This window comes from Pinus tabuliformis, chromosome X, assembly GCF_031772625.1.
Source record: "Pinus tabuliformis cultivar Carrire ecotype Pingquan chromosome X, CPIR1, whole genome shotgun sequence".
Classification (NCBI taxonomy): domain Eukaryota; kingdom Viridiplantae; phylum Streptophyta; class Pinopsida; order Pinales; family Pinaceae; genus Pinus; species Pinus tabuliformis.
In genome coordinates this window covers 906,787,200-906,801,222 of record NC_142308.1, presented here as the reverse complement: position 1 = coordinate 906,801,222, position 14,023 = coordinate 906,787,200, and positions in this window count along the sequence as shown.

The window sequence follows — 14,023 nt, the reverse complement described above, 5'->3', positions numbered from 1 at the left end:
TTCATATTTTTGCTAATGATCTAATCGATGAGTCTATTACAACATGTCTTCCTTCATGCACCTCTCTTACATCTAATTTAGGTTGGGAGTGTCCATCCCTCATTCAATCATGGGACATTGAAATTCATCATCTCAAAGACTATCTTTATCTAGAATCATACTTATCATATGTTCTCTCTCATAATTAGCTCCTTGGTCTTTTTGAAAATTTCTCATGTCAAATCTCCCCACTCATCACACCACCAATCTCCTTGTGTGATGACGAGCGCACAACCTATCACATGAATCAAGTTACTTCTATTTCACCACACCCCAACTGGTTTCACACATTCATAGTGCTGGCATCCTTTCCACATTTTTGTGATTACCATGATGTGTAGCGGACAATGAACTCGGTTCCCTGATTTAGAGCATTTGCACGATTGCTCAAAAATTTTCTTTGTTTGTGTCAAACTAGGAATTTTCCATCTCAATCGACTAGTCTGATTTTTCTTCTACCTTGTGTGGTTGTCATGTAGTTATCATTTTCCCAACATTAAATCCAATGACAGTCACTTTGCACACTATGATTCTTAGTCTGTAACATATTTATTCTTAGATTTCTGTCAAGCAAGCAAGGCACCTCGGCCTATGCTAATGGCTATGGAAGGCCCTCATAGTCTTGAAATGACCCATGAGAATGACGAGATTTATCCATTGGTATCAAATTCCCATCGTGATTAGACCTCTCGAATTAGGAATCCATCTTCTCAAAGATCACGAATCTTTCAAACCAATAATCACAAATTTTATGATCCAATCGTTGAATTGCTAGAACAATCTTACTTGGCGAGTTGTGTTGCAGGTTACAAGATTCATTTCTTCCTTGCACTCGCTAAGAAACTTGGTGCAGAACAACACAAACTCATAAGATGCCTCTAAGGCTTGTTCAAAAATGGTAGTCACGAAAGAGGTAAGCATGTGTGTTGGGTGGTTGTGCCACATTCTTGCACCCACACGCGAGACCTTCTCTCTCGTGTGCAAGTTTTTCAGGTTTTTTCATTTTCTGTTGCACACTATTTTTTACTTGTTTTAATCACTCATATCTTTCTAACTACAGGTCGGGTACACCTACAGTGGCTTCATTGGAAATTTCATTCCACGTAACCCCGACCCTTTAACGTAGGAGTAAGAGTAGCGTTTTCTTTTATTCTTGTCTTTTCTTTCTGGTTTGCATGTTTGTTTTCTTGATAACTTGGCTTCTTTGCTTGCTTGTTGTTGTTTTCACTTTGTTTGCTTGCTTACTATTTCTTTTTTCATTTGTTTGGATTGCTTAATACCTTACCATTTTTTTTTTTAGAAATAAGTGCTACCAACTACTGCGTTTTGGATTTTGAATGAGTATGTGGCTAAGATGTGAAGAGACTTGAGACACTATAACACTTGGCGAGTCTTGTGTTTGTCTTCTCTATGCTTGGTTATAACCTTTCGCCAATGAAGTCTTCATGGAAAATACGAGCCGTCCGCAATGGAAGTTTTGGTCCAACCATGGACATGTGTCCACACTGGGAAGCCTCATGCTTGTACTTAGCTTTCTGCTCTATGTGTTCAAGCTCATCCAACTATTAGAAACCGAGAAGGGTAAATCTAAATGAGAAAACCTATGTAAGAGGTCTTATATGCTTCTCTGAAGGAACAACCTCTTCTGCTCTCAATGAGTCGGGATCTCTCTTTTGCCCCGAAAATAAATAAGTGCCTATACACAATCCTCTTTAAAAAACAAAAAGTTGAAAGAAGACAAAGGCTTCCTACATAGAGAGGTGAAGCATGCAACTCCACCAGGGTACTCACCAGGCTTGCTCAAAGCAGAGCAGTGCATCTGTTCTTGTGTGACTTCATTGGGGTACTGTCCAGGCCTGCCAGGAATGGACCAACACCAGAGATGAAAACTTATACTCTGAAAATATTCAATTCACGAGCTAAACTACCCTTCCCAATTTTGAAACACTGTGATCAAGATGAAATTTTGATTGTGTTTGATTTAGTTGGAAAAGGTGAACCATGTATGTCCATGTTGTAAGTTGGGAAGCCGAAGTAACCCGAACAACAATTCAATACTCCCTGAGAGACCAAGGCCATGTGCTATCAATGAACTAAAATAGAGAAGCTCCAGTTCTACCAGTGTGTCGCCAAGTGTTGTAGTGGCTACAACCACCCTCCAAAATTTTGTCCTGCATCCAATTTCGAAGTCTCTTTTGAGAGTTTTACTTGATGACTACATGAACTCATGTTCATGCCGTGTGCTCATGTGAGTCCTCGCACCCACCTTGCTTGATCATTCCATCGATAGATTTTGCATGTTCATGTCGGTGTCATGCTTATGACCATGTTTTGGTCATACTCAAGGTGCTCGCTTCATGTGTAATGTTCTGTTCGGTATAAACATTTTTCGTGCTCATACATGAGGTCACATACATTATCTCAAAAGAATCGCCATGTTCAACCAATGATCAATCACAAGTGTTGCGCTTCTCGCTCACACCATCTATTAGTCATGTTGAGCATGCTTGTTTGGATGGTTTGAGTCATCTCATCATCAAGCCATGTAAGTGTGTGTTTGCAAGATCATGTATGCATATTTCACTTGTTCACACACTTAGTAACCTTGCTGAACTTCTGACGACCGAATTCCCATCTGACAGCCACACCATCACCCCACCATCGACTCAATCAACCATCACCCATAATAGTGCAAAAGCACCAAGCAAGTCATTTCAATTTGTGCTCGTTGCAGGCATATCAATCAACCTTCATGCTGGTCAACTAGAGAGTTTGACCCAGCAACCACCCTCGGACTGAATCCCCTCAAAAATTGAATAGAGGTTGCAAACCTTTCCCTCTCCTCTCACTGAGAAAAATGTGGAGACAAGTCAAATGCACACCAAGTGCCCGTCCCTACCTCCCTCAGAAAATTGCTCAATTTTTCCAGTCATCCCTCCAGTCACTCAACGAGCTGCTCACCTAGAAAACTACACAGTTTTCATGAGAAAGCCCTCTACCTCTGAGTATTCCGCTCATCATAGAATTTGCGCAGAGGTGATTAGTAGTCCAGCCTCCGAGCGTCAACGCATTTTCCTTGCCTGGATCTCCTATAACCCCACTACCAGTTCCGTTAAGGAATTGTGTAGTTTTTGTTGCAAAGCTCCAACAGTTGATTGTCGGTTCCCTCCAGGAATTGTGATGTTTTTGTTGCGAGTGATTGAGGAGTTGACTGCCAGTTCCCTTCAGGAATTGTGCATTTTTTGCTGCCAATGACCTAGCATCTCACTTCTAGTTCCCCTCAAGAATTGCGCAGTTCTCGCTGCGTAGCTACCACTATGAGCTCATTCCAAAAACTGCACATATTTTTCCCTCCCAGCCTTCCCGCTGTCCGAACTTTTCCATCCAAAAACTATGCATTTTTGTCCTTTAGCTGAGCTAGAACCCGCGGATAGTCACTATCTATCCGGATCGCACATCTTCATCACCAAGTGACTCATTCACAATTTTCATTAGCAGTGCCTGGAGCCTCCATCCCAGCTCGCAACTTTGTCTCCTCTCTGGGTCAGCTACATCTAAAATAGTCATGCATCATGGAAGACTAGGATGTTTATGGAATTGATGTTGTGTTGTCATGAGTGACTACATATACAGGTACACAAACAATCATGGTGTGATGACAAATGGGATGAACAAAGGGATCACACGTGAAAGGACATGTTCACCAAGAGATGAACAAACGATGCATGAAAAGAGGTGTCCTCATGAACACATGATCATGAAAAGATGTGTTCATGGATGGACGGATGAGAAAACATGTAAGATGTGTTCGCGAGCATACGGACGGACGAGCATGCACCTTTTGCGAATGGACGAACCTATCGAGGTTACCAACATATAAGTAAGGAGAAACATGTGAGTGTAACATCAAGCAAACCACAGACCATCAAATACTCTGCTCACTTTTCCATGTGGAGGTGAAGCTGTGACACAACATGAGGACATCCATCACCCAACAATAGTGCAACTTGACATGCACACCAGCAACAACACGAATGTACTACCACTATCATGTCGAGTCTTTCCATGAGTCATGCCATCCGCATCTCCAGTGTGAGCCGTGTTGTTAACCAATGTGATGTAACATGGAATTCCGAGAGACACACTTGTTATATGAAGAGCGATGTAAAGTCAAAAAGTCATGGAAGTCAAACAGTCATGAAGGTAGTCAAACAACCATAAGGGTTAGTTTCACCCTTGGCTATAAATACCCCCTCATTCGTATATGCAAAATACTTTTCACCTCAGCTCCTCCCACATACCCTTGAGATTTTGTAATATTTTCTTGGAGGAGTAAGTAGTGGCTCCAATGCCCCGCACGTGAGGTGAATGAAGTATGGTGTAATGATGTTTTTTGGAGCTTTCACTTAATTTAGAAACCTGCTAAGAGGCCAACACATTTTCACACATGTATTGTAAATGTTGTAAGACTAATCTTGAACACTTGTGATGCATTTTGCTTTAACCTCTGTTTAACACTTGAACTAATTCACTTGTTGTAATACATATATGTTAATGAAAATGTGTTGTGTATGTTGTTAATGTTGTCTTGCTCGTGTAGACTACTCTACCAAACACCAGACAAACTTTTCACATAAAACTTGCTATAACAACCATTGCACTTGCGGGGACGAATTTTTTGGGTGTTATACGTGTTATCTTCCCTTGTGTTTTGTGACTACCACATCTATGTGGACTGATCCATTGGAAGTTGTGCATGGCCTATTTTGATGTGTGTTCCTAGCACAGGTGGGATTTCTCCCAACCAACTTGGGACTCACTCCCACCCTCTCCCGATAAAGTGAAAAAACCATTGACAAAAGTCACACTTACAATCACCAAGCACGTGAAACTCACTCCTCGAAAGAGAAAGGAGACCACTCTCGCGTGCTGAAAAGTTAGATTTGAGGCAAATCTTTAAGATAATGGAAACCAGACCATCATACCAAATGGGACTCCCACACGAAACAGTGTGAGGTCTAGTTGGTACTTCATACCGGGGTGATCCCATGAATGTTTGCGGGTCAAACACCATTAGCTGGTTTCTAAATCATCATGAGTTTGAAGTTTTGTATTATTTTGTTGCTCACAGCGTTCGTAATACAAATGGTAATATAATTTGTTATCATTACAATATTATATGTTTTTACTATTTTCATGAAATTTGATTTTGACATTAAGATTGATGCTTTGTTTTCATATTATTGTTGCACTCCGCAGAACTTCAAATCATATTTTCTGTATGAATTTGAGTTTGCAACTATCTTTTGCTATGTGATACACACTTGTAATGAATTAATTTATGATTCTTTTCAGTTTTTTAATCTTTTCTATCGTCCCGTGAATTTGGTGATTGAATTTTTAACTTTCAGTTGTTTTTCATGTTTGTAGTTTACAATTTTCCATTGAGTATTTTGGAAATATTGACTAAATATGATAAAAAATGTAGAAAGTACTCTCAGAAATATACTTCATGTGCACCATGTATCAAAAGAAGCTAGTGCAATGTATAATGCAGAATTGACACTACTAACATATTCGGGCCCCATTGTGAACACATTTTGTGACCCTAGATGGGTCCGTCGTCAGGAAACTCTAGGAGATGATTCTTTAGTTGTTGGTACACATTAATCCCACTATGTAAGAGGATTGTAGTGAACAAGTGCTCGAAATCCTAACAAATTGAAGGTTGATGATTGCTGTAAACATTACATTTCTTATGATTTGGTTAATTGGAATGGCTTTTATAACTTCCATTCCAATGCCAAGGTACAAATAGTATGATCTATAATTGAAAATTTGTTTATCCACATGTTATATAATTTATGCTTCTAGGTGGTGAGTGTGATCTCAAAGCTAGAACTTATAACAGGCCATTAAGAGTTGTGTGATGGATGGCCATGTTGCAAGTGTCATGTTTTCTTACAACAAAGTTAATAGAGTTTCAACTTGTTCAGACCCAAAGCTTCTCAATGGAATTATATAGGGCCAATGGGGATTGAATGGTTAAATTATCCCCCAATGAATGGTAGCTTTGTAATTCTTCGCACTCTTTTACTTATCAAACATTTCAATTAGAAGATGAGTACTATTTTGATTAGCTTTCAAAGTAACTACTTTTTTTTCCTACAATGTATTGTGTAGACACATAGTATCTAAGTGTGATTCAACAAATTTTTTGTACAACATCCAGTGTTGGATTACAACTCCTCAAAGTGTAGTAGATGTCATGGAGTCTAGTGAGTCGTAGAAATAGTAGAAGGTTTTGTTTTATTATGGAATTGTAGGGAATAAACTATTATGTATTAATTAATTTTTAGTTATGGCTTCACGATGATTAATAGGATTGGATGTCAATTGTGGAATCTTCCTTGGGGATCTTGAAGAAGTATAACTGAAGGTTGGGAACTTGAAGGAGTCCTTAATAGACAGGGCTCTAATAAGATCTTTCATTTCTCAAATGAATATGGGAGTATTTGATGACAACCCAACAATGCATTTTTTTGATAACCTTGGACCTCAAAATGTTTGTAGTGAATAAAAATGAGAAAATGGCATTGCAAGCTGCAAGGGAGGGGATAATTCTATTAAAAAATAATAATAGAGCATTGCCATTATCCAAAACCAGTAATAAATCCTTGTCTATGATCGGATTCAATGGAGATGTCACCATTGTCATGATTGGAAACTTGCAGGTAATCCCAACACTTTCTCAAAATATTTGAGTAACCCAGCTTATTCAATTAAGCAAGATTTTGATTTTGGGTTGATTAAGCTCAAAGAAAAAACTAAATTCTCCATTATTAGCCACAAAAATTCTCACCATGGGTTGCCTTGTGAGATCAGGCCTACTTCTTAATTTTCATCTTGGAAATCCACTTATTGGTTTTCATTAATTTACCTACACATGATTTTGTCCATAGAGATTTTGTATTCTATGGTACTCTCCTCATCACCCATCCCTTACTAAGTTAAATATTGTTTTTCTTATAGCCTGAAACTTACTATGATCATTGATTTCAAAACCTTCAACATTTTATGATTAATAATAGTGTTCTCTTATCCCTCACTATATCCATTTCTTATGAAGTGCCAAATTTTAGCAAAGAATATCTTGATTATTTATCAAGCATCCAAATTTCAATCACTAATTCTAAAATAGAATTAGAAGTCTCCATTTCACAACTCTCTTTAGCTATATTTACATCTATAATGATAATTTTTTTGTTAGGGTCTATCACATTGTCAACTCCTTCTAAATTCTTAATATATGGAGTGTGAGTCCATCCTATACAATCCTGGATGTGATGTGATGCTAAACGTATATGTTACTACTATTAACTACTAAATCTCTAATTGAAAATCTTAATTAATAACAAGAAATTATTTTCCAGATCCATCTTACATATTTCAAGCTTCTTAATATGAATTTTTCATTTGGTTCAATACTAAATAGTTTTAGGTGTTACATTGATGTATAACTATGCTACCTTTGAAAATAATTTTCATTGCATGAAAGAATTGAGAACCCATGAGGAGTTAATTGATATATATTTAGGAATATTGATCTTACCTAGGGCTACAACAACTTGACTCTTCACAAACACAAAATGATGGGATGTATTGCTGGTTTCCTAGTGACATGTGGCTTTAAGTTGAATGCCATACAATCTTGTTGCATTTCGAGTATATGTAAACTAAAATATAAAATTATTTCGATCGAATAGATTCAATAGTATTCTTGAATTCCTTGTGAGACTGAGTTAGATGTGGAAAATTGTTGGCCTCCACCTTCTTGGTCATTCTAGGAAATTTTTAATATAGTAAATTTGCAGGTGCGACAGAACGAAAATATTTTGAAAGTTATCTACGGAATACCATGCAACTTTCCTAGAGGGAATAAAATTAGGATTTTAGGGGGTGGAAAAGCAGTGCAAAATGTACTTTAATTCAAACACTCTTTCAAATGCAAGATCCCATTGATGGACAAATTGTAATTGACAACATAAATATATATTTTGAAAGTTATCTACGGAATAACATGCAACTTTCCTACAGGGAATAAAATTAGGATTGTGGGGTGGGAAAGCAGTGCAAAATGTACTTTAATTCAAACACTCTTTCAAATGCAAGATCCCATTGATGGACAAATTGTAATTGACAACATAAATATATCAACCATGGGCCTTTATGCTCAGTGCTCATGTCCTAGTATTTTTCTATATGATCAAACATTTTTGCAGCTCGTGGATGTCGATCCCTAGTTGTGGCCATCATGGAATGTTATTCAATTAATGAAACTCACGCCCATAGACTTGGTTTTACCTTTTTCAATGTTCATGTGATGAATATGAACTACTACAAGAAAATCATTAAACCTCCCAAACCATAGCAGCAAGTGCCAGAAAAAGACAGTCCAGTTGGTCTGTTGTAGTTTGTCCGGTTGTTGTCTTATTCGACCCACCTTTCCATGATGGTGAAAAAACTATTCATTGGCCTCTTGACCTTGCGGTCAAGATTATACCTACTCTAAGTTGAAAAATAAATCTTGTGAAATTTAACCCACTAGATGACTGGTTAATATCATATACAATTTTTTCTTTTTGTGTGAAATTCCTCATGTAGCAACAGGTAACATAATTTTTCTTCACTAATATGATGATACATTTTGGTTTATTGATTTTTATATTTTATGATTGAGACAACACATCTCTTTAAAGGGTTCTAGCTCAATGGTAGAGCACCTGCCTTGCAAGCACTAGGTTGGTGGTTTGATTCTATCTTGCCCTAACATGAATTAATCAATGAAGAAACAAAAATATTGACATTCTATATTTTGTTTATAAATAGAATATTTTATTTTCTCTAGAGAGACAATAACTGGAATAAAAACCATATTGTCTCTATATAGAGAACAAGTATCTATAGTCTATTGACACAGAAAAATGAATTGTATTATCACTTGAGAGACAAAAATGAATTGTGTTTAAAGAGACAATAATACTTGTGTTCTATATTGTCTATAGTGACAATTTTTTAAGATAATAATTTGAGACAGCCTTAAAGACAATATTTAATACAATTTACATTTATATTTTTTGTGTCAAGTTGAGGCAATTTACTCCAAAATTGTGCTAAAACCCCCTCTAGGTAGTAGTGATTGTAAGTAAATACTAGTTGAAAACCAAGTTCTTGGTTACCAGCTTTTCCCCTCTTTTATTCTTAGATTTGCAAAAATGTGATCTAATTTTTTTTAGCATGAAGTATTATTTTTTTCTTTGAATAATATCAAAATCATTGCAAGCAACATCATTAACCTATTCTATGGAAGGTTTATAGCATATTTATTAGTCAATATTCTCAGTTTGATAAATTTCTATAGCTAGAAGAAATTCAATAGTTTTAGAGTTTCATTAATTATTTGAGCAACCATCATGATCCAATTTTTACATCACTAATAATCTGAAGTAGCCTTCCTAAACATTGTAAAAGGTAAAACAAGTTACACATTTTAGTTTGATTTTATTGAAGTTGAAGTACATACCTTGAATAATGGGACATCAATAAGTAACACATTTTAGTTTAATTTCATTGAAGTTAAAGTATATACCTAGAGTAATGAGACATGAATATTATTCTCTAAGCTAGGTTGAAAAAAATCTTATTCTAATTATCCTCCACATCAATTAATCATGGAAAAGTTCAATAAATACTTCCTAGCCCTCAAATCATAACATACCTGATTCCATTCAACAATAAAATCCCAACAAAGAAACCATAAAGTCGTTGAGGTTTTATTAGAGGATTACGCAAAAATTACAGGATAAAAAATCCTATTACTGCACTACAACCACTTGTACAAACAATTTCTCGCCACCTTTGTAATTCCATTCAATCAATCACAAATACTTCTTATTGTTTGTTACCTCCACCATGCCACAGCGATTCCCATAATAATTGATTGAGAATATTGGCATTACCTTTCGTGTTGAACCTATAGCTACCAAAAATTTGGAAACGTACCCAAAATGTAAGAAATAGTTTCAAGGGATTGAATTGCTAAATTTTTCAAAAAATTTCAAGGCCACAGATACATCTTATTGTTTGTTACCTCCACCATGCCACAGCCATTCCCATAATAATTGATTGAGAGTGCATTATGAATCTCAGAATTCCCACCACTTAGATATGGGCATTATCTTTCGTGTTGAACCTATAGCTATAAAAAATTTGGAAGGGTACCCAAAATGTAAGAAATAGTTTCAGGGGATTGAATTGGTAAATTTTTCGGCCGTGATGTAGAGGTAACAAGGGAATTTGTGAGGACCTTCGACGGAATTAAAGAAGAGATTGGAGACATCACGCTAAAAGTGCCATAATCATTTCTAGCAGAACCAACGAAACTACTAAGAATAATGAACTTTTTCAAGTGTCGGTGACTTAGGGATATTGTAGAATATGAAATGACTTATTTCCAGCCAAATGAGAAAACAGTACTATGAAGAAAAAAACATATAAAAGATAAAACAATTTAAAAAACACAGTGACTATGTGAGCTAACAAATGCTGCAAATCTCATATATTTAATTCAACTATAAACTACATTCTTAAATACTAAAAATATTACTAAAATATTTGTCAATCAACTCTGCAATCAATCTACAGCTAATTTCCAGCACTACTGCAGCTAACAATTTGCTGCCTTATTTTTGCAGAGAACACTAAATAGAAATTTACATAACTAATTAAGCATTATTCCCAACACTCCCCCTTAATGATTAATGAGGATTTACTATCTTATCTCGTAATGCCAAAAACTGATCTTTTGCAACTGCTTTAGTGAATATATCTGCTAGTTGATGCTGAGTATTTATATGCTTCAATTCAATCTCCTTCTTCTGCACCAAATCTCTAATGAAGTGATATTTTAGGTCAAAATTCTTTGTCCTGCTGTGATGAACTGGATTCTTTGCTAACTTGATGGCACTTACATTATCACAATAAATGACTGTAGGTTGAACTTGTTTTTCTCCAATTTCTTCCAAAATTTTTCTGAGCCAAAGAGCTTGTGTACCTGCTGAAGTAACTGCAACATATTCTTCTTCTGTGGATGAGAGGGAAACAATGCTTTGTTTTTTTGAGCTCCATGTAATCAAACCAGAACCAAAAGAGAAACAATTTCCAGATGTGGACTTACGGTCATCAAGACTACCTCCCCAATCTGAATCACTAAATCCAACAAGATTGAACTTTTCAGAAGAGTAGTAATGAATACCAAAATTTAGAGTGCCTTTCACATACCTTAAAATCCTCTTGGCTGCCTTCATATGTATTTCAGATGGATTTGTCATATACCTTGAAACAAGTGAAACTGAATATGTAATATCAGGCCTTGTGTGGGTTAGAAAGATCAAGCTCCCCACAATACTTCTGTAAGTTTTCTCATCAACTAAATCAGCACCATCATCTCTACATAACACCTCTCCATGAGCACTTGGAGTAGGGGATGGATGACAATCAAGCATATCAAATTTATTTAGCATATCCTGTGCATACTTTGTCTGACAAATGAAAATCTCATCCCTACTTTGATAAACCTCCATTCCTAGAAAATATTTCATGATGCCTAGATCTTTCATCTCAAATTCATTCATCATAGCAGCTTTGAATTTATCACTCATCTTAGAACTACTACCCATATACAATAGATCATCAACATACAAACTTATGATTAAAATATCAATACCTTCTTGTTTGTAGTAAAGGGTAGGATCATTCTTACTTCTCTGGAAGCCATTTTCCTGAAAGTATCCATCAATCCTTGCATACCACGCTCTTGGTGCTTGCTTAAGGCCATGCAAAGCCTTCTTCAACTTGTAGACATTATTCTCCTTTCCTTCCACTTCAAAACCTTGTGGCTGTTCCACATATACTTCCTCTTCTAAGTACCCATTCAAGAAGGCACTTTTCACATCCATATGATGTATGCTCCACTTTTTATGAGCTGCTAATGAAATCAACATTCTAATGGTCTCTTGTCTTGCTACTGGTGCAAATGTCTCTTCATAATCAATTCCATACTTCTGTGTGAATCCTTTAGCAACTAATCTTGCTTTGTGTCTTTCAACACTCCCATCACTGTTAAATTTAGTCTTATAGACCCATTTGGTTCCAATCTTTTTCTTGTCATGTGGAAGCTCTGTCAACTTCCAAGTGTCATTCCTTTGAATGGAATCCATCTCTTCTTGCATGGCTCGCATCCAAACCTCATTAGTACATGCATCTTCAAAACATGATGGTTCAAATTCAGCCTTAGCTAATAAAGCAAAATTGACTATCTCACCTATTGGGCTTTCTTCATGTGCTTGATTTGCACTCCTCTCATAAATATCACTCAATCTTCTTACCTTCCTTGTAGAACTTGGAGAAGAAGTTGGACTTGAACTTGATGTTGAAGAAATTGATGAAGCGCTGCTTGGTGGAGTTAAGCCACTAATTACAGAAACATTAGTTGGCTGCTCATTATCATTATCAACAATTATATCATTCAAAATAGATTTTGTCTTCTCAACATGGCCTTTTTGATGACCATAAACTCCCCCTTCATCAAAAATTACATCTCTTGAGACAATAAGCTTGTTAGTTAGAGGATTATACAATTTATAAGCCTTGCTTGTCTCACTATACCCAATAAAAATACATAACTCACTCTTTGCATCTAACTTTTTTCTATTCTGATCAGGTACATGCACATAAGCCAAACAACCAAAAACTTTGAAATGATTAACATTAGGCTTTTTTTCATACCAAGCTTCATAAGGAGTCATATTTTTCAATGCACTGGTGGGGCTACGGTTGAGGATGTATACTGCTGTAGCAACTGCATCTCCCCAATAAGTGTTGCTCAATCCCTTAGTTTGTAGCATGCATCTTGCCATTTCAACCATAGTACGATTTTTCCTTTCAGCTGTGCCATTCTGCTGGGGTGTGTATGCTGTAGTATGCTGCCTCCTGATGCCATTCATATCACAATAACTCTGGAAAGCTTTTGAGCAGAATTCTCCTCCACGGTCAGTCCGCAAACATTTGATCTTGCACCCTCTCTCATTTTCTACAAGGGCTTTGAACTTCTTGAATGTATCCAGGGCTTCACTTTTGGCCTTCAAAAAATATACCCAACAATTTCGTGAGTAATCATCAATAAAAGTGATAAAATATGATGACTTACCCAAACTCTTAGTCTGCATAGGACCACATATGTCTGAATGAACAAGCTGAAGTGGGTAATGAGCCCTCCATGCACTTCCCTTTGGAAACCTTTCCCTTGCATGCTTTCCTTTAGCACATCCTTCACAAACCTCCTTATGCTCTTCTACCTTGGGCAAACTAGAAACTAATGCATGTGAGGTTAGAAACTTCAAACTATGAAAATTTAAATGCCCATACCTCAGATGCCATAACCAACTTGAATCCTCATAAGCCATATTAGCAAGATTCCTGTTATGTTCATCAAACCTCAAGGGAAACATCCTATTTCTTGTCATAGGCACAACAGTGATCACCCTATTTCCCTTATTCTTATCATAGATAGTACATGTCTTATTTTCAAAGACTACTTTATAATTTTTCTCACATAGCTGTCCAACACTCAACAAATTATGCTTCAATTGTGGAGTATAATAAATGTCATGAATACTCTTTATACCTTCTTTTGTTTGGACCTCCATAGCTCCTTTGGCAGCAACCTCCAATGATTTATCATCACCAAGCTGGATCTTGGATTTGTAACTTCCATCCTTTGCTGAAAACAACTTCTCATTCCCTGTCATATGGTTAGAGCATCCAGAATCTAGGTACCAAACATCTTTACTAGTATTTTCACCTTTGGCATAAGATAAAAATAAGTGATCTTGAGGATACTCACCACTTTCTTGAGCATAATTAG